The following is a 24,187-nucleotide window of genomic DNA, read 5'->3' as shown; positions in this document are numbered from 1 at the left end:
TGTATTGGGCTTGAGAAGCTGTCACATGACATTACATTTTTTTTAATTGGTATTGGCGAGTATTTGAAATACAGTTGTGATGTGTCTCATAGGATATATCAGGGATTATACTTTTAAATAACATTGTGCTGATTTTCAGACTCCTAACCAAGCCTCAAAGTTTTAGATGTTTACTGATGTCTACAGATTCCTGCTTAATCCTGTTTGCCTAATGGGTCTTTTCATATTGAGGGGGGAGGGTCTGCTCTTCCTGATTTCTAAGCCCATTTCAGTGGGTTTCCCAGCCTAACCTCATCATCAACAGTGCTAAACTGGGATTTTATACTGGATTTATACTGGATTTTTAGACCAGTACCTGTGCATATTCTTCTACATAGTAGTGTCTATTACCTGCAGGTATATGAAAATTCATGTATACTGTCCCTTTAAGTCTTTTTTTTCAATTAAGGAAACTAATGATGCACATTTTTGGCTTGTACCATGTCTACTACTAATTTAATTCAGCAGAGATTATAGTATGAAATGCAAAATAATGGAGCGTTTGCTATGGGACAGTACTTTAGGGAAATAATTATAGATGAGGCACAAAATAGTGGTTGAAGCGGTTTGCATACCTGGGTGGAGCAATAAAGGTAGGTAATTCTGTAGCCCCTCAACAAAATGCCATCCAATATAATGAGAGTGTAATTCATCTTCTCATCGCAACAGGATTCAGATAGTATGAAAATAAAGAAAGAAAACCTCTGATGTAATCATAGCAGAGCAATAAGGAAAGCTTGAGAATGGCATATCTAGGTAGGTAGCATGCAAAACTGCTGCCATATAGTCATAAAGGTTCTACCTACCTGCTTTCCAACAGAGGATACAAAGAGGGCAAATTAAATTTGTTTATAGGACTTTTTTAAATTGTACCTTTAATTCATTAATTCATGGGGAATTTAATTTTGAATGTAATGCCCCTTTAAGACATTTAAATACCCAAATCAGACTTGTTGTCATTACAAACTGTTTTGCTTGTGTCAAAATACATTTCCATGAGTAAATAAACAGATATTGCACCAATGCACCTTTTGTGTATGTCTAGTAGAAAGCCTTTTATATTCTGGTATCAGTCTGGGTTGGGAAGTATTTGAAGACAAATGCTTTGAAGTAGAAGTGACCTCTGGAAATATTTATCCACCTCCAGAAGTTGTTTGGAAAACCTAGGTTGTAGGTGACAATTTTGTCCTTTGTAGAAAGCATACAACATACAATCGGATAGACAGACAGACATAAAGACAGATAGATCAATAGATAACAAATCATTTTGTGATCTAATACACAAAAATGGGCAACCAGCTGGCGTGTCAACTAGCAGATTTCTGTATGAATGTGCAGCTATTGGTTTAGAGGTTCAGGTGGCACCTCATTGGTAGAAGCTCAATGTGCTGTGGGCGGCCGGAGCCACTGAGTTTGGCTGTGCAACGGCACAGAAAGGGTGAGTTCAGCACCCTTTTTTTACGTATTTGATCACTTAACCTCCACTTGATTTTTGGTGATTGTACATCCAAGCTATTGTTTACCATCTCTTTAATGTTACTGGGTAAATGTCCATAGAAATCAGCACTCTCTAAAGTAATTTTGAAATTTATAAATGTGTGTCTGTGGGTGTATTCAGTATTTAGTTCTGAAGATTTATAATGTTATTATATTTATATTTTTTATTTATATATATGTGTATGTGTGTCTATGTTTTATATATATATATATATATTGTTTTAGTTGCTGTCCCTTTAATGAAAAATGTGGCATTGCATGCCGCTGTTCAGGGTGAGAATGGGTTAAATTCTTTGTAAAATGATTGGCTGTATGAATGTAATCACACTTTCATTTGTGTTTACAGTAACAGAGTTTGTTTGCACTAACACTTTAGCCCACATATCACAAGCATTGGTTATTGTAAGGCTCTGTAGTTAGTAGGAAGAGTTAACATGACAGGCTGAGGGCTCATGTAACAGGATCTAGCAGTAGACACGATACATTTTTGGCATGAGGTTCAGTGTATGGAGCTACTGCCTCCCTTATTCTGAGTTACTTGAGCTCTCCGCTTGCCTTTTTTGTGCTCTTTAATGGCAACAAGCAAACACACTCTGCACTGATCCCCATCTGTTGCACGGACAACAAGGGCAACGAGAGAACAGACAGAAACAAATGCTTCAGCTCATCCTAATGCAAGTCTGTGGAGATCTCCAGGCAGGCTGCGCGGTATATCAGATCTGTAAGTCTCTGATCTGTTCAACCTGAAATATTGTACTATTATAGAGACTGCATTAGAGTAGGTATTAGAAAATGATATGTTGTCTTATGGGTGTATGTAGGGAAAACTAGTGGTTTCTTCCTATATGTAACATAACATTCTATGGAACGTTCTTTAGTATTGTTTAGTTACAGTATCCAATAGCCTTCAATGCAAAAAGAACACATTGTGCAGAGCAGGACTCGTTCTGGAAGCCACATTAACACATGGGGGTCTATCACGATCCTTATCAAAGGATTTATCTGCAAAACTCCCCAAAGCCTAATGGTGTTTTTGTTGGGAATAATTAGATAAGTTTTTTCTAAAGGATTATGATCAACCTTATAGTTGTCAAAATGTGTTGTAATTATTTGTGGCTGTCAAAGGGTTAAATGCATTTTAAGGAAAGGAGAATAACTACCCTACAATATATCCTACTTTACTGGTTTGATTTTGAAAAAAAAGTAGCACTTTTGTCATGCACAATAGTTTAACTAAAAATGTGCCTATGTTTCAGAATTTAAAAGGACACTCAAGTCAAAATTAAATGTTCATGATTCAGATAGAGCAGCAATTTTAAACAACTTTCCAATTTACTTCCATTAACTAAATGTGCACAGTCTTTTTATATTTACAATTTTTGAGTCACTAGCTCCTACTGAGCATGTGCAAGAATTCACAGAATGTATGCATTTGTGATTGGCTGATGGCTGTCACATGATACAAGGGGAGTGGAAATAGACATAACTTTGAAATTTGTCAGAAAAAAGCTGCTACTCATTTAAAGTTCAGACTAAGGGGCCGATTTATCAAGTGTCGGACAGACATGGTCCTGTCGGCATGTTATCCTTGCACAAGCATTTCGTGTGAAATGCTTGTGCAATGCCTCCCCCTGCACATTTGCAGCCACTAGCAGGGGGTGTCAATCATGATTGCTGTCCGACACTTTAGTGGTGGCGGATGAGTTAAGTAGCAGCGGTCTTCTTAACTTTTGTTCGCACAGAAACTGCTGCATTCGCAGCATGATAAATCGGCCCCCATGTGCTATTGCATTGTCTTGTTATCAGGTATTTGTTTATTATGCAAATTCACTGTATTTACTGGTCCTTTAAATTAACAATCAGTCTGTAATACTTTTAATAGTTTTTAATCATAGTCAAACCATAATGCATATTTTTTAAGGTAAGAAATATACTAAAGAAAATGACAAGCTATATTTATAGATAATAACTAATACATGTGCAAGTTCACCTGTTTAAAGTGACACAGACATGATGCTTAGTGGTTAGTGCATCATTCTGAGTCCATTTCTAGAACAGGATTATGAACAATTCTTCTACTGTACTGCTGTGCATATAAGATTGCATTCTGCATCTCACGTTAGAGAACCTCTACTGTACATGAATGCCAGTCCTATTATATCCCCTAGGCATCCAGGGTTGATTTTGGGAATGTAGGTTTATTAACAGGATACAAGGAATTGAAGGGACTTTGAACTTAAAAATATTTAAACATGGAGCAACTAATTAAACATGTTATAAAATATTTCAGACATGAAAAAGTAATTTAAACTTACATTGAAATTAGCAGGAAATCAATGTTTGGGAAAAAGTGATACTGTTGTATTAATGTTTACTGGATGATAGGGACAACTCCCAAACCTCTATTGGCTGGCAAAGAGAAGCATCCAAAAGTTGCTGGTTTTTTTCGGCATAGAGCATCAAGAAAACAGAACTCTGAATTCTAGTACAGGATTTCATAATGTATTGAAGTGACACAAAACAACCCTTGTAATATAAAATGTTTAATAATGCATAGTTAAAATAGCTTGTCAGTATTTACTCATTTGTCCCTAGTGCGGCTGAAAAGCAAAATCTCTAACCTACTTTTTATTCAAAATGGCTACAAACTAGACAGTGCTTGCTTAGAGCAGTGGACACTAACTTACAACTAGTCCCAATTGACCACAATTAAGGTTGATAAGATAAACATTCTCACCATAGTTTTCAAGTCATTTTGCAAATCATTATTAATGTGACAGTTTAATTGATTTTAAAACATTTATTTTGTATGCGTGTCCTTTACAGTAATCACTGATATAAATTATATATCTATATCTATAATGACTTTAAGATACAAACTATCAATACATTAATTTAATGTTCATTTAAAAGAAATACAATGTAATCATCACTTGATATTAAACAAAGTTGGCATTTCATCAAATTACTTTAATGATATTTGTAGCTTTTTTTATTCTAGAGAGCCCCCAACTATTCTATTTATTGGTCTGTACCTGATATAGACAGGGCAGAAATAGACTCATAACACAGGGTAAAATGGCTTATGCAACTGTGCTACTACTGTATGTAAACTGATGCAATGCAATGCAAATTGCTTCTTGCTAGCTTCTAAGGTTTCCATGTAAAGGGACTCTAGTCTATGGATCATATACCCATTTGGCATGTTATTGACCGTTGGCCAATGCACACATGAGCATATTAAACGTTTTGGCACCCATTTAAAATGCATCTTTTGAAGTAGCATTGCATATATTATTCTGTGATCCTAGGTTTTAGTTATATTTGCTCAAAATTTTTTAATTTAATTTGTTATATTAAAATATATGGGTTGTTTACATCATACTAACAGCATTCTTAGAAAGGGATTCTTAAAACGTTATACTTGATTTAGTTTTTTGTGTAGGATGGCAACTCAGTCTATGGGGTCAATTTATTAATGTGCGAGCGGACATGGTACAATGTAGCGTATCATGTCCGCTGCACATCGATAAATGCCGACAGCATACGCTGTCGGCATTTATCATTGCACCAGCAGTTCTTGTGAACTGCTGGGGCAATACCGCACCCTGCAGATTTGCGACCAATCGGCCGCTAGCAGGGGGTGTCAATCAACCCGACCACATTTGAACAGGCGAACAGGTTATGGAGCAGCGGTCTTTAGACCGCTGCTTCATAACTTCTGTTTCCGGCGAGCCTTCAGGCTCGCCGGAAACACGGGGCATCAAGCTCCGTACGGATTTGATAAATTTACCCCTATGTGATAGTTGGAAATTATGAGGTTCATGCCAATATATGAAATATAGAATAAATATGGAATACATACTTTGTTATGGCTGTGAGAAGAGGGAACAAATTTAGGGGGATATATCAATTTTAAATCAAATTCTATAATGTTTTATTCAGATTACTCTCTGTTGTATTTGCACCAACCTTAGGTACAATGTCTTATCTATAATGTAAAAACATTTCTATTATACTAGACTGATTGAATGACATACAGACTGATACATAATATGCGTGATTTACATAACTGTTTTGTTTATATATGATCCAGGGAGTGTAACTTCAGGGGTCTCAGTGGTTTCATTTGGGACTGAGCCCTCACCTCAAGGGGCCCATCTGGTCCTGCAGTCAGTAGTAGATTCACTTCATGGGGAATCTGGGCTCCACCTGCATCATGTTTGGCTATTCTGTGTGTCTACCTGCAAAACAGGGTTCACAGGTTAAGAAAAGTGTCTGTATTTTCTTTTAGAATATGTTTTGCAAGATCTCTGCTAAAATGTTATAGTGCAGAAAAAAATCTGCTACCGTATACGTACATCAAAGCTGTGCCTCAGGCAGATCTTCACTTCAATTGTAAGGAAAATCTTTATACTTAATTATAAAATATTGAATGAAGAATGTGGTGCAATAATGAGTAGCTATTGCTTTAAATTTGAAAAGGATACAGGCCCATATTTAAGAAAGTCTGGCGGATCAGGTCCGCCAGACCTCGCTGAATACGGCGAGCAATATTCAGCATTGCGCCAGCAGCTCACAAGAGCTGCTGGTGCAACGTTGCCCCCTGCAGACTCGCGGCCAATGGGCCGCCAGCAGGGGGGTGTCAATCAATCCGATCGTACTCGATCGGGTTGATTTCCGGCGATGTCTGTCCGCCTGCTCAGAGCATGTGGACAGGTTATGGAGCAGCGGTCTTTAGACCGCTGCTTCATAACTGCTATTTCTGGTGAGCCTGCAGCCTCGCCAGAAACACGGGACATCAAGCTCCATTCGGAGCTTAATAGATAAGCCCCATAGAGCCTGCAATTGCTGTTTTAACCAATCAGATGTATTTAGTTATCTTATATAAGCAATCAGGTGAGAAGTACATAGCTATGATTATGGAGCGGATTCTTTGCAGCTCTTGTTGAAGTCTGTGACCCATGTGTCTTTTAATACAGTGATTTGAATAAATGACTTTTTATGATATCTCGTCACTTATTATACAAGAATGCTGTGACAGATTGAGCTCTACACTTTACCTTCCTTAACTGTATAACACTCTGATCTGTGAATACAGAAACCTAATTGGAGACATGGGATCACATGTCTTAGCAACGTTCTTCCCCATAGCGTGGGGCGCCGAGTAAGCAGAGAGGAGGCTCTTTCCAAAAGCGTGGGATGCCGAGAAGGAAAAAGGAGTTTGGGGTACAAGGACTGCTATCCAGCACTTTGATCAGAGTGGTACTGGTAGTTTGGGATTGAGTCAATATTTATTTATTGGATTGGCATTTCAATTTATAATAACACTTTTGTGCATTTAGTGAACTCTCCCTTTTCTTTGATATTTGTGTTAAGTGCAACATAAGAAGTGCATTTTTTTCACTATTTTGCACTTCTAGAACTCCTATTAATATTACCATGGAGTATTTACAGTTTTACTATTTATTCCCTGTGACTGAGAGAGAGACTGTCTGGATATTGACATTGATAAGGTATTTTCAACTGAGAAATCAGATTACACCCTATGCGGACTGTTTAAAGAAATGGAAAAACTTTTGATTAAAGAGCAGAAACTCCAATAGGATGTGTGGATATTAGAAAGATATGTTAAGTTGAAGATCAATAAATTCCCTGTTATTATTATTATTATTATCATCAGGTATTTGTAGAGCGCCAACAGACATTTGAAGTGACTGATAAGACATTTATAGATTCATGGAATTATGTGTTAACTGAGTGTTCTATTCGTTTAATTTTGCTCCTGATTATCTATAAATTACACATGTTATCTAATGTTAGGGAAGAGATTGGTGTCCTACAGTTAGGAATGAATAATAGGAAAAAAGATATTGATTATCCAAGATTTGATAAAATTTATAACACATCTCTAGCAGAAGCCAAAAGTGTGGTTTTAGACATAAAACATTCCAAATATGTAAGAGACCAATTTGACTACGATTCAGATTCAGTTTACATTTGGAATTGTGCAAACAGATCTAACTTTAGGAGGGGTCAAAACAGAGGTAGATCTAGGAGCAGAAATAACAATAATAAAAAGAATACGAACCGTAGATCGAACAGTAGATATGCTAGATCAGTAGCTTTATCTGATAGTGAATTTGAATCAGGGGAGGAGACAGGAGCCTCAGGGGGAGAAGAAATACCAAAAGTGTTGACAGGCATTCTAAAAGGAATAGATAAGCAGTCTGGTTCTCATAGTGATACATCTAAGGTTACCATAGTACAAGATCAGGTAGTTAGGCCCAAATATAAACAACTGGATTTGCTATCAGTGGGTCTAAATATACAAATAGAGGTGATATTGTGACATTTGGTCCAACTGGAACATCTGGGGAGGATAAGAAAAAGCTGGAACAGTTTTTTTCATTGCCCAGGGAGAAAACAGGAATAGGGCAGGGAAAACTAGACAGATACCCATTGAGAGGGAACAAAGTTCAAGTCAAATACAAGTAGATAATGTTATAAATTTATCTGATCATAAACTCTCATAATCACAATTAAAATTGCTAATTTATGAATTGAGTTTTGCTCCAAATAGTAATTTTGATTTAAGACAATGCTGGAAATAAAAAAACCTTACAAGAAACATAGCACTTCAGAAGCATTTCTATGGTATGCAAGATAAATGTCAATCTATGGATTCTTGTAGTGTTTTAAATCAGGTCACAGATACAACTGTAACAAGAGATATTATGAATTTTAAAGAAATCTGTGATCCTTGATCCTGGGCATTCTAATGTGAATAGTTTAAGTGGCTTTAACAAAGGTTCAGCTTGTTATCCTTTACAGAGTAGAGGCCATACACTTGAAATTTTTTACGGAAGGATTGCACATGATCTAACGCAATTAGCTGCTAATAAAAAGACTATAAAACCAAATTTGACAAGGTTAATAAGATTAGCTCTTGATGAAATAAAAGCAATGGATGACATTGCTGCCAACAAGAGTGGATCAATTGTTGTGATGAATAAAAATGATTATGTATATGAGGCTTTGCGACAACTACCAGATAGCAATAACTATCAATGCTTGCATTTCGAACAGTATGGAGATGTGAACTCTTTTAAGTCTAACATTTACTTCTATGCATGTTTTTATAGATGACCTGTTGTTTATTTGGCAAGAATCAGAAAATGAGTTGATCCAATTTGTTGATGGATTGAATAATAACAGCATTGGACTTAAAGCGATACTGAACCCAAATGGTTTCTTTCATGATTCAGATAGAGCATGCAATTTCTCTTGCAAGGTGTATCCAGTCCACTGATTCATCCTTACTTGTGGGATATTCTCATTCCCTACAGGAAGTGGCAAAGAGAACACACAGCAGAGCTGTCCATATAGCTCCCCCTCTGGCTCCGCCCCCCAATCATTCTCTTTGCCGCTTTAACAAGTAGCATCTCCACGGGAGGGTAAAGTGAATGTGGTGTTAGATTTGTAGTTTTTTATATCTTCAATCAAGGGTTTGTTATTTTTAAATAGTGCCAGTTTGTACTATTTACTCTCTAGCAGAAAGTGATGAAGAATTCTGCTGAGAGGAAAATGATTTTAGCATGTTGTAACTAAAATCCACTGCTGTTCCCACATAGGACTGAGGAGTACCAGAAAACTTCAGTTGGGGGGAACAGTTTGCAGGCTTAACTGCTATAAGGTATGTTCTGTCATCTTTTTCTAGTCAAGACTTAGTAATGCTAGAAGACTGACAAGAATCCCCATGTGGGGAAGGTAAGCCATATTCTGAGACTCAGTATAGAAGGAAGTCTTAATTAACAGGGCTCAATGACTGGTGGACACTGTTAAAGGGCAATCGATTATTTATAGTGAAAAGATAATCATTATACAAGTTTTTATCACTTTTGGAGTGTTATTTGAGGTTTTATTCCACATGGCAGAATTTTAGACACCTATTTAGGGTTTTGAAGACCCCACAACTCCGGAGTGGAGAGGGAGGGGGCCTAAATTTCACGCCTCAGTTGCGCAGTTCATATTGCAGACAGCTTCATGCAGCTTCACGTGGAGGGTCCTAAGACTACTTGAGGACTTCATAGAGGCTTATTTCTCATCAAACTAATCCCCAGGGGCAAGGTAGGGCCACAGCAGATTGCTGTGGCATGGTGCTGTAGTTTGCTAACCGGTTGTCAGCTTTACGTTGCTCCGGTTCGGGCATTAAGGGGTTAATTGACTTGATATTTGCTGTGCAATCATTCCAAAGCATTAATATTGTGTGGTAAAAAATTCAGAAAGATTGGCTCATTTTTGAAGATTTAGTAAAAAAGTGTGCGCTTTTATTATTTATGTTTAAATAATTTTTATTGTTTTATATTTTTCAAAGAACAAGAGTACATAAATAAAATAATATAACATGAATTATCCTTTCTTCTGTTGCCCTCTGATTTGGCAAATACTGCGTTACATGTATATAGTGACATACAAGTTATAAATCATAAACATACTGTGTTGTTGATTGGTCACATAAATATCTCATCTTTATGCTGTTGTCCACCCATGAGTAGTTCTATCATAAATCTAACTTTAGGTTATCAAGTTCTATCATAAATCTAATAAAAGATTATTATTATATAAACTATGTCTAACATTCGTCATTGAACTGCATCTTTCAAGTCACTGGTTCAGCTTGCTTCTTATATCTATTTTACTCTACATAAATATATCTGGCTGAAACTTTTTTAACTAAGAGTAATCTTATGTACTCAGCAATTTCCCGTATCTTGAAGTAAATAATCGATTAAACATAGGATTGGGTAACTTGAAGTTAACACTTTAAGAATTAACAATTGAGAAGGGGGTTGCAGGGATGGGGGGGGGGGAGGGAGGGGTGACGATGTCTTGTGTCTCAGTCTATAATATATGTATATCAATGTGTTTGGTGTGGCTATAGCCTGATGGCCACTTAGATCTCTGATCTCCAGTTATCTCGCGGGGTTGAGGAACCATTACCTATCCAATAGTACCACACTGCTTGGGTTGTTTCCTTGTTATCTAGTGTATTTTACGCTACTTCGTACATGGTGTATGTATGTTCGCTTTTATTATTTAAAGGCACAGTACCGTTTTTTCTCAAATTGTATTTTTCAGTCTTTGAGTGCTGTCTAAGTCTGTTTAACATGTCTGAGCCTACAGATAGACGTTGCTCTATGTGTTTAGTAGCCATGGTGGAACCCCCTTTACATTTGTGTTTTAAGTGTGCTAATGTATCTATGCATTTTAAAGATAATGTTGTTTCACTTAAAAATGTAGCCCAAGATGATTCTTTAACAGAAGATAACGAGGATAGCCCACCTTCCTCTCCCCATGTGTCGACACCAGTTACGCCCGCGCAAGCGATGCCTAGTACCTCTAGCGCATTGGCGCCTATTACATTACAACAATTAGCAGCAGTCATGGATAATTCCCTTGCGGCATTTTTATCCAAACTGCCAGTTTTTCCTAAAAAGCGTGATAGCTCAGTTTTAAGAACAGAGTATGAGCAATCAGAAGCTTTGGAAGGTTTATCTGTGGTACCCTCACAACACTCTGAAGTGACAGTGAGGGATGTGCTGTCCGAGGGAGAAATTTCTGATACAGGAAAGGTTTCTCAGCGGGCAGAATCAGATTCCTTAGTGTTTAAATTTAAGCTGGAACACCTCCGCGTACTGCTTAAGGAGGTATTAGCTACGCTGGATGATTGCGACCCCATGGTGGTCCCAGAGAAATTGTGTAAAATGGACAAATTCCTAGAAGTCCCTGTATACACTGATGCGTTTCCGATCCCGAAGAGGGTGGCGGATATTGTGGATAGGGAGTGGGAGACACCAGGTGTACCCTTTGTTCCCCCCCCTATCTTTAAGAAAATGTTCCCTATAACTGATCCCAGGCGGGACGCGTGGCAGACGATCCCTAAGGTAGAGGGGGCAATTTCAACACTTGCCAAGCGCACAACCATACCAATTGAAGACAGTTGTGCTTTCAAAGATCCTATGGATAAAAGATTAGAAGGTTTACTAAAGAAAATATTTGTTCAACAAGGATTCCTTCTCCAACCTATTGCCTGCATTATTCCTGTGACTACTGCAGCGGCTTTCTGGTTTGAGGCGCTGGAGGAGTCGCTCCAGACGGAGACCTCATATGACGAAATTATGGATAGAATTAAGGCTCTAAAGCTGGCTAATTCTTTTATAACAGATGCCGCTTTGCAATTAGCTAAGTTAGCGGCGAAAAATTCTAGTTTTGCCATCATGGCGCGCAGAGCGCTCTGGCTTAAATCATGGTCGGCCGATGTGTCGTCTAAAACTAAGTTACTGAATATCCCTTTCAAGGGAAAGACCCTTTTCTGGCCCGAGTTAAAGAGATTATTTCGGATATCACTGGGGGAAAGGGCCATGCCCTCCCGCAAGATAGGCCTTTTAAGGCTAAAAACAAGGCTAATTTTCGTTCCTTTCGCAACTTCAGGAGCGGTCCTGCTTCAACCTCTGAGACCACAAAGCAAGAGGGTAACTCTCCACAGCCCAAGGCAACCTGGAAGCCTTTGCAGGGCTGGAACAAGGGTAAACAGGCCAAGAAGCCTGCAGCTGCTACTAAGACAGCATGAAGGAGTAGCCCCCGATCCGGGACTGGATCTGGTAGGGGGCAGACTCTCTCTCTTTGCTCAGGCTTGGGCAAGAGATGTTCCTGATCCCTGGGCATTAAAGATAGTTGCTCAGGGATATGTTCTAGAATTCAAGGACTTTCCTCCAAGGGGAAGGTTCCACATTTCTCGTCTGTCTACAGACCAGACAAAGAAAGAGGCGTTCTTAAGCTGTGTAGAAGATCTAATCAAGATGGGAGTGATATGTCCAGTTCCAATTACAAAACAAGGACTGGGTTTTTACTCAAACCTGTTTGTGGTTCCCAAAAAGGAAGGAACTTTCAGACCAATCCTGGATCTAAAAATTCTAAACAAATTCCTCAGGGTTCCATCCTTCAAGATGGAGACCATTCGGACAATCTTACTGATGATCCAGGAAGGTCAATATATGACTACAGTGGATCTAAAGGATGCGTACCTGCATATTCCTATCCACAAAGATCACCATCAGTTCCTAAGGTTCGCTTTTCTGGACAAGCATTACCAGTTCATGGCCCTTCCCTCCAGGTTAGCCACCGCTCCAAGAATTTTCACAAAGGTGCTAGGGTCCCTTCTAGCGGTACTAAGACCGCGGGGCATTGCTGTAGCACCCTATGTGGACGACATCTTAATACAGGCGTTGTCTTTTCCCAGAGCCAAGGCTCATACGGAGATTGTTCTGGCCTTCCTAAGGTCTCACGGGTGGAAGGTGAACACCGAAAAAGTTCTCTGTCCCCGCTCACAAGGGTTCCTTTCCTGGGAACATTAATAGACTCGGTAGAAATGAAAATATTGCTGACGGAGGTCAGAAGGTTAAAGCTTCTAAGCACTTGCCGAGCTCTTCATTCCATTCCTCGGCCATCTTTAGCTCAGTGCATGGAGGTAATCGGATTAATGGTTGCAGCAATGGACGTAGTCCCTTTTGCTCGAATTCATCTCAGGCCACTGCAATTATGCATGCTCAAACAGTGGAATGGAGATTATGCAGATTTGTCTTCTCAAATCCAACTGGACCAGAAAACCAGAGATTCTCTTCTCTGGTGGTTGTGTCAGGATCACCTGTCTCAGGGAATGTGCTTCCGCAGACCGGAGTGGATCATCGTAACGACCGACGCCAGTCTGTTAGGCTGGGGCGTGGTCTGGGGCTCCCTGAAAGCTCAGGGCCTATGGTCTCGGGAAGAGTCTCTTCTCCCAATAAACATTTTGGAGCTGAGAGCGATATTCAATACGCTCCATGCTTGGCCTCAGCTAGCGGCGGCCAAGTTCATCAGATTTCAGTCGGACAACATCACGACTGTAGCATTCATCAATCATCAGGGAGGAACAAAGAGTTCCTTAGCGATGAAGGAAGTAACCAAAATAATCAGGTGGGCGGAGGATCACTCTTGCCACCTATCTGCAATTCACATCCCAGGACTAGACAACTGGGAAGTGGATTTCCTAAGTCGTCAGACTTTTCACCCGGGGGAGTGGGAACTCCACCCGGAGGTATTTGCTCAGCTGACTCAGCTTTGGGGCATTCCAGAGTTGGATCTGATGGCGTCCCGTCAGAACACCAAACTTCCTCTTTACGGATCCAGGTCCAGAGACCCCAAGGCGGCGTTGATAGATGCTCTAGTTGCGCCTTGGTCCTTCAATCTGGCCTATGTCTTTCCACCGTTTCCCCTTCTCCCTCGGCTGATAGCCAGAATCAAACAGGAGAAGGCCTTGGTAATTCTGAAAGCGCCTGCGTGGCCAAGCAGGACTTGGTATGCAGACCTAGTGGACATGTCATCTGTTCCACAATGGACACTGCCAATGAGGCAGGATCTTCTAATACAGGGTCCATTCAAGCATCCAAATCTAGTTTCTCTGCAGCTGACTGCTTGGAGATTGAATGCTTAATTCTATCCAAGCGTGGGTTCTCTGAATCAGTCATAGATACTCTGATCCAGGCTAGAAAACCTGTCACCAGGAAAATTTACCATAAGATATGGGGGAAATATCTTTGCTGGTGTGAATCCAAGGGTTACTCGTGGAGTAAAATTAGGATTCCAAGGATATTGTCTTTTCTCCAAGAAGGATTGGAGAAAGGTTTATCAGCTAGTTCCTTAAAGGGGCAGATATCCGCTCTGTCTATCCTTTTACACAAGCGTCTGGCAGAAGTACCAGATGTTCAGGCGTTTGCACAGGCGTTAGTTAGAATCAAGCCTGTCTATAAAACTGTGGCTCCTCCATGGAGTCTAAATTTAGTTCTTTCGGTTCTTCAAGGGGTTCCGTTTGAACCTTTACATTCCATAGATATTAAGTTATTATCTTGGAAAGTTTTGTTTTTGGTAGCTATATCTTCTGCTCGAAGAGTTTCTGAATTGTCTGCTTTGCAGTTTAATTCACCCTATCTGGTGTTCCATGCAGATAAGGTAGTTTTACGTACCAAACCTGGTTTTCTTCCTAAAGTTGTTTCTAATAATAACATTAACCAGGAAATCATTGTTCCTTCCCTGTGTCCTAATCCAGCTTCTAAGAAGGAACGGCTTTTACACAATCTTGATGTGGTTCGTTCTTTGAAATTCTATTTACAAGCAACTAAGGATTTCAGACAAACATCATCTTTGTTTGTTGTTTATTCTGGTAAGAGGAGAGGTCAGAAAGCGACTGCTACCTCTCTTTCCTTCTGGTTGAAAAGCATCATCCGATTGGCTTATGAGACTGCTGGGCAGCAGCCTCCTGAACGAATTACAGCTCATTCCACCAGAGCTGTGGCTTCCACTTGGGCCTTCAAGAATGAGGCTTCTGTTGAACAGATTTGTAAGGCAGCGACTTGGTCTTCACTGCATACTTTTGCCAAATTTTACAAATTCGATACTTTTGCTTTTTCGGAGGCTATTTTTGGGAGAAAGGTTTTGCAAGCAGTGGTGCCTTCCGTTTAGGTTACCTGTCTTGTTCCCTCCCTTCATCCGTGTCCTAAAGCTTTGGTATTGGTATCCCACAAGTAAGGATGAATCCGTGGACTGGATACACCTTGCAAGAGAAAACAGAATTTATGCTTACCTGATAAATTACTTTCTCTTGCGGTGTATCCAGTCCACGGCCCGCCCTGGCAATTAAGTCATGTTAAAAAATTATTGTTTAAACTACAGTCACCACTGCACCCTATGGTTTCTCCTTTTTCTCCTAACCGTCGGTCAAATGACTGGGGGGCGGAGCCAGAGGGGGAGCTATATGGACAGCTCTGCTGTGTGTTCTCTTTGCCACTTCCTGTAGGGAATGAGAATATCCCACAAGTAAGGATGAATCCGTGGACTGGATACACCGCAAGAGAAAGTAATTTATCAGGTAAGCATAAATTCAGTTTTTAAGCAGCTTTCTAGTTTAGAAACATAGAAACTAACGCCTAGATTTAGAGTTTGGCGTTAGCCGTCAAAACCAGCGTTAGGGGCTCCTAACGCTGGTTTTGGGCTACCGCTGGTATTTAGAGTCGTGTAGGTAAAGGTCTAACGCTCACTTTGCAGCCGCGACTTTTCCATACCACAGATCCCCCTACGCCATTTGCGTATCATATCTTTTCAATGGGATCTTTCTAACGCTGGTATTTAGAGTCTTGGCTGAAGTGAGCGTTAGAAATCTAACGACAAAACTCCAGCCGCAGCAAAAAGCCAGGAGTTAAGAGCTTTCTGGGCTAACGCCGGTTCATAACTCTCTTAACTACTGTGCTCTAAAGTACACTAACACCCATAAACTACCTATGTACCCCTAAACCGAGGTCCCCCCACATCGCCGCCACTCTAATAAATTTTTTAACCCCTAATCTGCCGACCGCACACCGCCGCTACCTACGTTATCCCTATGTACCCCTAATCTGCTGCCCCTAACACCGCCGACCCCTACATTATATTTATTAACCCCTAATCTGCCGCCCCCAACGTCGCCGCCACCTACCTACAATTATTAACCCCTAATCTGGCGACTGGACCTCACCGCTACTATAATAAAGTTATTAATCCCTAATCCGCCTCACTCCCGCCTCAATAACCCTATAATAAATAGTATTAACCCCTAATCTGCCCTCCCTAACATCACCGACACCTAACTTCAAGTATTAACCCCTAATCTGCCGACCGGACCCCACCGCTACTCTAATAAATTTATTAACCCCTAAAGCTAAGTCTAACCCTAACACTAACACCCCCCTAAGTTAAATATAATTTAAATCTAACGAAATAAAATAAATATTATTAAATAAATTATTACTATTTAAAGCTAAATACTTACCTATAAAATAAACCCTAAAATGATCTACAATTAAACCTAACACTACACTATCAATAAATTAATTAAATAAAATACCTACAAATAAATACAATTAAATAAACTAACTAAAGTACAAAAAATAAAAAAGAACTAAGTTACAAAAAATAAAAAAATAATTTACAAACATTAGAAAAATATTACAATTTTAAGCTAATTACACCTACTCTAAGCCCCCTAATAAAATAAAGCCCCCCAAAATAAAAAAATTCCCTACCCTATTCTAAAATAAAAATAGAAAAGCTCTTTTACCTTACCAGCCCTTAAAAGGGCCTTTTGCGGGGCATGCCCCAAAGAATTCTGCTCTTTTGCCTGTAAAATAAAACATACAATACCCCCCCCAACATTACAACCCACCACCCACATACCCCTAATCTAACACAAACCCCCCTTAAATAAACCTAACACTAAGCTCCCTACCTTATCTTCACCACGCCGGTCCAGAAGAGGCTCCGAAGTCTTCATCCAAGCCAAAGCGGGGGCTGAAGAGATCCATCATCGGGCTGAAGTCTTGATCTAAGTGGCGGCTGAAGAGGTTCATCATCGGGCAGAAGTCTTCATCCTATCCGGAAGAGGACATCCTGACCGGTAGACATCTTCATCCAAGCGGCATCTTCTATCTTCATCCATCCGGAGCGGGGACATCTTCTTCCAGCCGATGCGGATCCATCCTCTTCTTCCGACGCCTACTCGCCGAATGACGTTTCCTTTAAATGACATCATCCAAGATGCCGTCCCTCAAATTCCTATTCCAATCAGCCAATCAGATTGAGCTCGCATTCTGTTGGATGATCGGAACAGCCAATAGAATGCGAGCTCAATCTGATTGGCTGATTCCATCAGCTAATCAGAATTTTCCTACCTTAATTCCGATTGGCTGATAGAATCCTATCAGCCAATCGGAATTCGAGGGACGCCATCTTGGATGACGTCATTTAAAGGAACCGTCATTCGGCGAGTCTTGATCCAAGATCCGTCATTTGACTTGCCTTGCTGGCTACTCTTATTATACATTTTCTTCGTTCTCTTGCTATCTTTATTTGAAAAAGAAGTCATCTAAACAATGTTTGGTTAGAACCCTGGACATCACTTGTTTTTTGGGGGGTGAATTTAGCCACCAATCAGCAAGAACAACCCAGGTTGTTCACCAAAAACAGGCCGGCTTCTAAACATACATTCTTGCTTTTCAAATAAAGATACCAAGGGAATGAAGAAAATTTGACAATAGGAGTAAATTAGAAAGTTGATTAAAATTGCATACTCCCAAAAAATTGGGTTTAGTGTCTTAAGTTTACTCATGAGATTCAGACAAATAAGCACATTTTTTTGGACATTATACTGTTAGGTACAGATTGTTACTAACATCTACAGAAAGCCTTTTGCTGGCAATACTCTTTTACATGCCAAAAGTTGCCATCCAAGGCATTTACCTTTTGCAGTAGCAAAGGGCCAAAGAGTAAAGAGGAATGTCACAGAGGCCCAAGTTTATAATAATTAATCTAATGGTTTGAGAATGCGACTAAACCAAAGAAGTTATCCCAATTGAGTAGGGGATAGAGCTGATAAACAAGTCAAAGATATGAATAGGCAACTTCTTCTTCAAGACCAAAAGGTTAGAAGAAGATACAGTAAAGATACATTTAAAGGTCTCACTGTTGTAACAGATTATAGTGCACATTATACAACAGTTTTTAAAATAGTTAAAAAGCATTTTGGTATATTGGCAGCTGATGATAAACTTGTAGGTTGTGTCAATGATGGATTGAGATGTTCCTATAGAAGATATAAAACCTTGGAAAATCATCTATCACCTTCTAGTCTTCCTTCCTGAATCTAAGAAAACTCAAAGTTCCTGGCTTTTGAATAAAGGATTGTATGTGAGGTAACAAAAGATGAAGAGTGTGGGAATTTATTACTTTATCTGATAGGTTGAAATCAGAAGTTAAGGGGAAGTTTTCTCTATCAAGTGTTTCCTTAATTGTACATCCTCCTATGTAATATACATCATAACCTGTATAGAATGCCATATGCAGTATGTAGGTCTCACAACCAATTAAATAAAAATACAGATAAGGAATCATTTGTCAACTATAAAGTCAGGGGAATCCACTACTCCCTTAGTTCAACATTTTGCAAAAGTAATTCCACTTTTAAAAGGGTCACGTGACCTCCACGATGTGGCGACCATGACAGGTTGTTAGGGAAAAGAGATTGGTACTTAATTCAGAATATGACCAAATCAACTATTGGAAATAATGTGGGATGCTGGATCTTTTTTGTAAAAGGATTTATTGTTGTTGATAGTCATTTAATTCTATATTTATAGGGGTACTTTAAATCAAATCAAATCTATTGATCAGGACCTCTCTTGTATATAAGCCTATGTAACCTTCTGTCCACACATAGATGTACGTTTTTATGCCCATAAGGTTTCACAGTTTTGTTTGACACAATGGGGCCCATTTATCAAGCTCCGAACGGAGCTTGTGGGCCTGTGTTTCTGGCGAGTCTTCAGACTCGCCAGAAACACCAGTTATGAAGCAGCGGTCTAAAGACCGCTGCTCCATAACCCTGTCCGCCTGCTCTGATGAGGCGGACAGGAATCGCCGTAAATCAACCCGATCGAGTACGATCAGGTTAATTGACACCTCCCTGCTGGCGGCCGATTGGCCGTGAGTCAGCAGGGGGTGGCGTTGCACCAGCAGCTCTTGTGAGCTGCTGGTGCAATGTTAAATGTGGAGAGCGTATTGCTCTCTGGATTCAACAAGGTCTTGCGGACCTGATCTGCACTATCGGATCAGGTCCGTAAGACCTTTAATAAATAGGCCCCCATGTATTTAATATGTATAATTATATCTACTTAGTTGATGTTTTGATGAAACATATTTGAAACATATTACTCATAAAATATTTGTGATAAGTTGTTGCGGTTTCTTGCAATTAGATGTTATGTCACCACTATATTGCCTCTGAATGTCCTGCAATAATGAGTAGCTATTGGTTTAAATTAGAAAAGGATATAGAGCCTGCAATTGTTGTTTTAACCAATCAGATGAATTTAATTATCTTAAATAAGCAAGCAGGTGAGAAGTCCCTAGCTATAATTACGGCGTAAGCTGAAACATGTAAGCGGATTTCTTTGCGGCTCTTGTTGAAGCCTGTGACACATGTGTCTTTTAATACAACGATTTGAATAAAGGACTTTTTATGATATCTCGTCACTAAATATATTAAATTGGTATGGTACCAGAAAGCAAAAAAGAAGGATTTTTTTTCTGTCCTGAATATGATTTTGCTCTTTGTTGGAACTGATAAAGGAATGTCCGCATGAATGAGATTTTTTTTTTCCCTATGGCTTTTATTTTATTTTCAGAATTCTATCTCACATTGCTTTACTACTTTTCCCCTGTGGCTTGTATTTTATTATTTGGGGCCGATTTATCAAAGTTTTAACTGATAATACAGTGGAATCTGCTTGAATCTCGCATCATATTCGACGCAAATTGAATCCGCCGTAATTAACAAAGCATCAACATCGTCAAATGTTGAAATGTGTGACATAATGTACGCTCCTGCAATCTCAATCCGACACAGATCGATGCTTGCGTCATTCCAGATGTTTCAAATTCACATTCGACTTTATTTGACCCTCTTCCCAATTTATCAAACATTCAACAGGTACACTTGCGTCTTTTCCTCCGCAGCATACCTATCATTCAAACCGCCATTCTTGAGGCTGCGAATGCCATAGAAATCAATGGGAGTCTGAAAATTTAGAAAGGTTATGTTAGATGCTGCAATGAAGCCTATGACATATTTATGTAAATTAGAAAGTTGATTACAATTGTATACTATTTTTAAATCACACAGGCAACAAAGACGCATGTTCAGTATCTAAATAATATGTTAATTAATAATATTATAATCACATTTAATTTCAAGGGACAGATTCATTTCAAAAGTAGTTTTAATGACAAGTAATGTCTGTCTGGCAGCAGGACTAGTATATATAGGGATAACAATGAAATAAATATATTACATACTTCAGCTAACTTCCATTTTTTTATCAATCTAATTTAACCATGTTTAATTAACGCATGTAATACAAGTCCCACTGTATTTTGCACCAAATTTGATGCAATACATCGCACCAAATTGGACGCAATGCTCAAACTCCTAAACAACCCACAAACTAGTGAAATTTTCCACCACTTTTGATTGGGAAATGCATAATCACATGATTTATGACTTCAGCCAATCTAATTTAAATATACATTATATACTATCACTAACAAATCAAATTGCTCGATACTTGTGTCATTGATCACTGATCAGAACTTGTAAGCGCCATTTGTTACATTGTGTATTATACTTTGAAAGTATGTATATGTGTATATGTGAAATTAGTATTAAAGTTAAACATTAATGATGACATTAGGACACACAGTTTAATATTTTTGACAATGATTTTAAAAATCGATTGATGTTTGAGTCAATATAATCTTAAAATGATACCTTAAAGGGATAGTCCACCTAACATTAAATTGTCATGAATTAGATACAGCAGAAATTAAAATCACCTCTTTACTGTCATGATATTTTCAGTGTTTTTCTTCCTTTTCTTGACTTTCATTTCCATTAAGAAATGTCATCTTATATGCCAGTCCATTTTATAACACCTGTGTAGGGGTGGTGTTTAAAACTAGACTGCTTCAGGAAGGGTTACACTGGTGCAGAGAGAAAACTGGCCCAGCTCTTAAAATATCCATTGATTGCAAATAAATACATATGATACCCTGATTACATGTTATATTCACATATTATTCTTGCTCAGAATAATAATATATTTACACTATATACATACAACAAAACAACAAAATACAATTTAGGGACATGCAAATAAGTTTGGAAAAGATTTCTAACATAACACACACACATATATATATATATATATATATATATATATATATATATATACAAGTATGTGCAAAGATATATGTACAAATTCTAGCATTAATAATCATTTAAAAAAAAAAGAAAACATGAGATAGTCATATCATGATTTCTAGAAATACAAATACACATTAATTTATGTGAAAATATCATATATCAGATTTTTTTGTATAACAAATAGATAAAACAATGAGCTATTGTTTGTTCAGGTATAAATCTAGCTATTTCTTGGACATTAACAGATGAAAAATAAAAAAAGATTAGCTTTAGAGAAATGTGCTTGTTCATGGACAGTAATGATATGGTATAAATAAAGTTGGAAAAAACAGAATATCCGCAACATCGATGACTCTTATTTATCAACAGTCAGATGCTCATTGCTCCGTACTTGACGTGTGTGTTTTTGACAGACTTTTTAATAAATAAGGGTATCGTATGTGGATTCGCAGCAGCGATGTCTGGCGAGCGTATTGACTCCAGCGAATGCACCGAGATTGACGCTTTGATAAATCGGCCCCTTAGAGTTCTGTTTCACATTGCAAATGTCATAATAGTACTTTTTATTGAGATTTTCATTTTTGATGCTGATAATTGAGAGACAAACATTAGCAACTAGGGTTGCCAGGTACCCAGTATTCTAGCAGGTTGCCCCAGAAAATCCTTACAAAAATACTGGACACTTTAATTTCCAGTTTTTTTAAAAGTCCCTGAGTGATAGCTAAATGTAAAAGGCACCCTGTGCCTCTGTGCATTTCAGATATGGAGCAGAACAAAATAATGGACAGCCAAAGGGGTCAAAACACTTCTATTTATGTGTATTATTGGCAGCCAAAAAGGAAAATTGTTAATCTTTATGTTATTGGTAGCAAAGTGGTAAAAAGACTTCTCAGTTGTGAAACATATATTATGGTATCAAGAGTAGGGGCTAAGGTAGAAATTTTGAGGGAATATTGTGTGACCCCCAATTGTAAATCCGATTGCTCGAGTGTATGGCTTGTCAATAATCTCAGTTGAATGAGTCTGGGTTGAGTTTCATTTGTCAACTCTTAATGAGCAGACAGGGTTTAGAAAGCAATGGCTTATGAGCAAGTCTGTAACAATAGGGGTATTTCCCTATGATAATTAAACCCCAATATGTGCTTACATTTTTCACCCTTCTGCCAGGAGTATTATGTCAAGTTGTGATTGAAAAACAAACAAGCAAACTAGTCTTTGCCACAGACACATGTGCCCAAAATGCTACAAAAGTTACCTATCTGCTTAAAGGGACACTGTACCCAAAAATTTTCTTTCGTGATTCAGATTGAGCATGAAATTTTAAGCAACTTTCTAATTTACTCCTATTATCAAATTTTCTTCTTTCTCTTGGTATCTTTATTTGAAATGGAAGAATGTAAGTTTAGATGCCGGCCCATTTTTGGTGAACAACCTGGGTTGTCCTTGCTAATTGGTGGATAAATTCATCCACCAATAAAAAAGTGCTGTCCAGAGTACTGAAACTAAAAAAAAGCTTAGATGCCTTCTTTTTTAAATAATGATAGCAAGAGAACGAAGAAAAATTGATAATAGGAGTAAATTAGAAAGTTGCTTAAAATTACATACTCTTTCTGAATTACAAAAGAACATTTTTGGGTACAGTGTCCCTTTAATGGCAAACTTTTCTATAAACATTGAGTCAAAGATCGCCAAGACAGTGGCACACACAGGGCTTGAGATTTATCAAGACTTCTCCTCCCCTAATGACTGCTGGTTCTCACAAGAGAACCTGCAGTCACGATTTATCAAACAGCGGTTATTAGACCGCTGCTTCCTACCCTCTTGTCCACCTCTTAGGTGGAGAATTGCAATCTCCCTAGTCTTGTCTGACTGGGAAGATTGACAGCTCCTGCCCACGCGTGATAGACTGTGCTCGGGCAGGGGGCAGTGTTGCACTTAAGCGCAAAATAGCGCTCGCGTGCAATGGTACATTTAGGCAGCAATTTGCTGCCCACCAGAAACGAGCTGGGGCGGACAGGGGCGAATATGTAAAAAAAAATTTTTTACAACAGTTAAAAGGTATATGGTATATGAAAAGATATTTGACTGGAAAGGGCTACAATATATACCTTAACCACTTCACCCAAATGGACGTATATATACGGTGTGCATTACTTCTATCGTACTGCATGATGTATATATACGTCGGAGCATCAGGAAGCTCCAGCAGTCTCGGCTGTTAAGTTACAGCCGAGAGCTGGAGTTCCTGAGCTCCAGGCACCTGGCCGCATATGGAACCCGGATCGCAATCTGTGCTCCAGTTCTATATGAGGGCAGATGCGAGATTGTTACAGACAGTGACACTGTGTGTGCCACCATCTGTAACAATCTTCTGCTGGTGCCGGCGGGAGGTGCAGGAGGAAATCCGGGAGGCGGGTGGGCAGTCCAGCAGCGGAGGGGGGAGGGAGGAGGGACTCAGCGGAAGTGGGATGACTCTAAAAAAAATAATTAAATAAAGGGAGAGGGAGGGATGGGGACTTTGGTGCTATAAATTTTTTTTAAAAATGATTAAAACACAGTGTTTTATAGGTACTGTCAGACAGCTGCCAGTACCTAAGATAGCATGCACTAGTTAGAGGAGGGGGAGGGTTAGAGAGCTTTTTTGGGGGGTGGCTCAGGGAGGTTGGAGGGTAAGGGGGAATCCTACACTGAAAAAAAATATATAAAAAATAAAATAAAAATGTAGGTAGGGATCAAGGGTGTTTTTTACTGTAAAAAAGATATAAT

General features: G+C 38.9%; 1 protein-coding gene across 2 annotated transcripts in view; it reads left to right on the top strand.

Annotated features, from left to right (window-relative positions):
* PRKAG2 (protein kinase AMP-activated non-catalytic subunit gamma 2) overlaps positions 1–24,187 on the top strand; it is an 889,218-nt gene that overhangs the window by 229,975 nt on the left and 635,056 nt on the right. Inside the window, exon 1 of one of the 2 annotated variants that reach the window (XM_053713800.1) lies at positions 2,031–2,257. The exons of the other annotated variant lie outside the window; for it this stretch is intronic. The gene's annotated coding sequence lies outside the window, so the exon portion shown is untranslated. Of the gene's footprint in view, positions 1–2,030; positions 2,258–24,187 lie in introns of those variants that run through there. 2 annotated transcript variants of the gene reach the window in all.

Source organism: Bombina bombina, chromosome 5, assembly GCF_027579735.1.
Source record: "Bombina bombina isolate aBomBom1 chromosome 5, aBomBom1.pri, whole genome shotgun sequence".
Lineage (NCBI taxonomy): Eukaryota > Metazoa > Chordata > Amphibia > Anura > Bombinatoridae > Bombina > Bombina bombina.
Note: the sequence above shows the minus strand (reverse complement) of the source record. Positions and strands in the feature narration are given on the sequence as shown.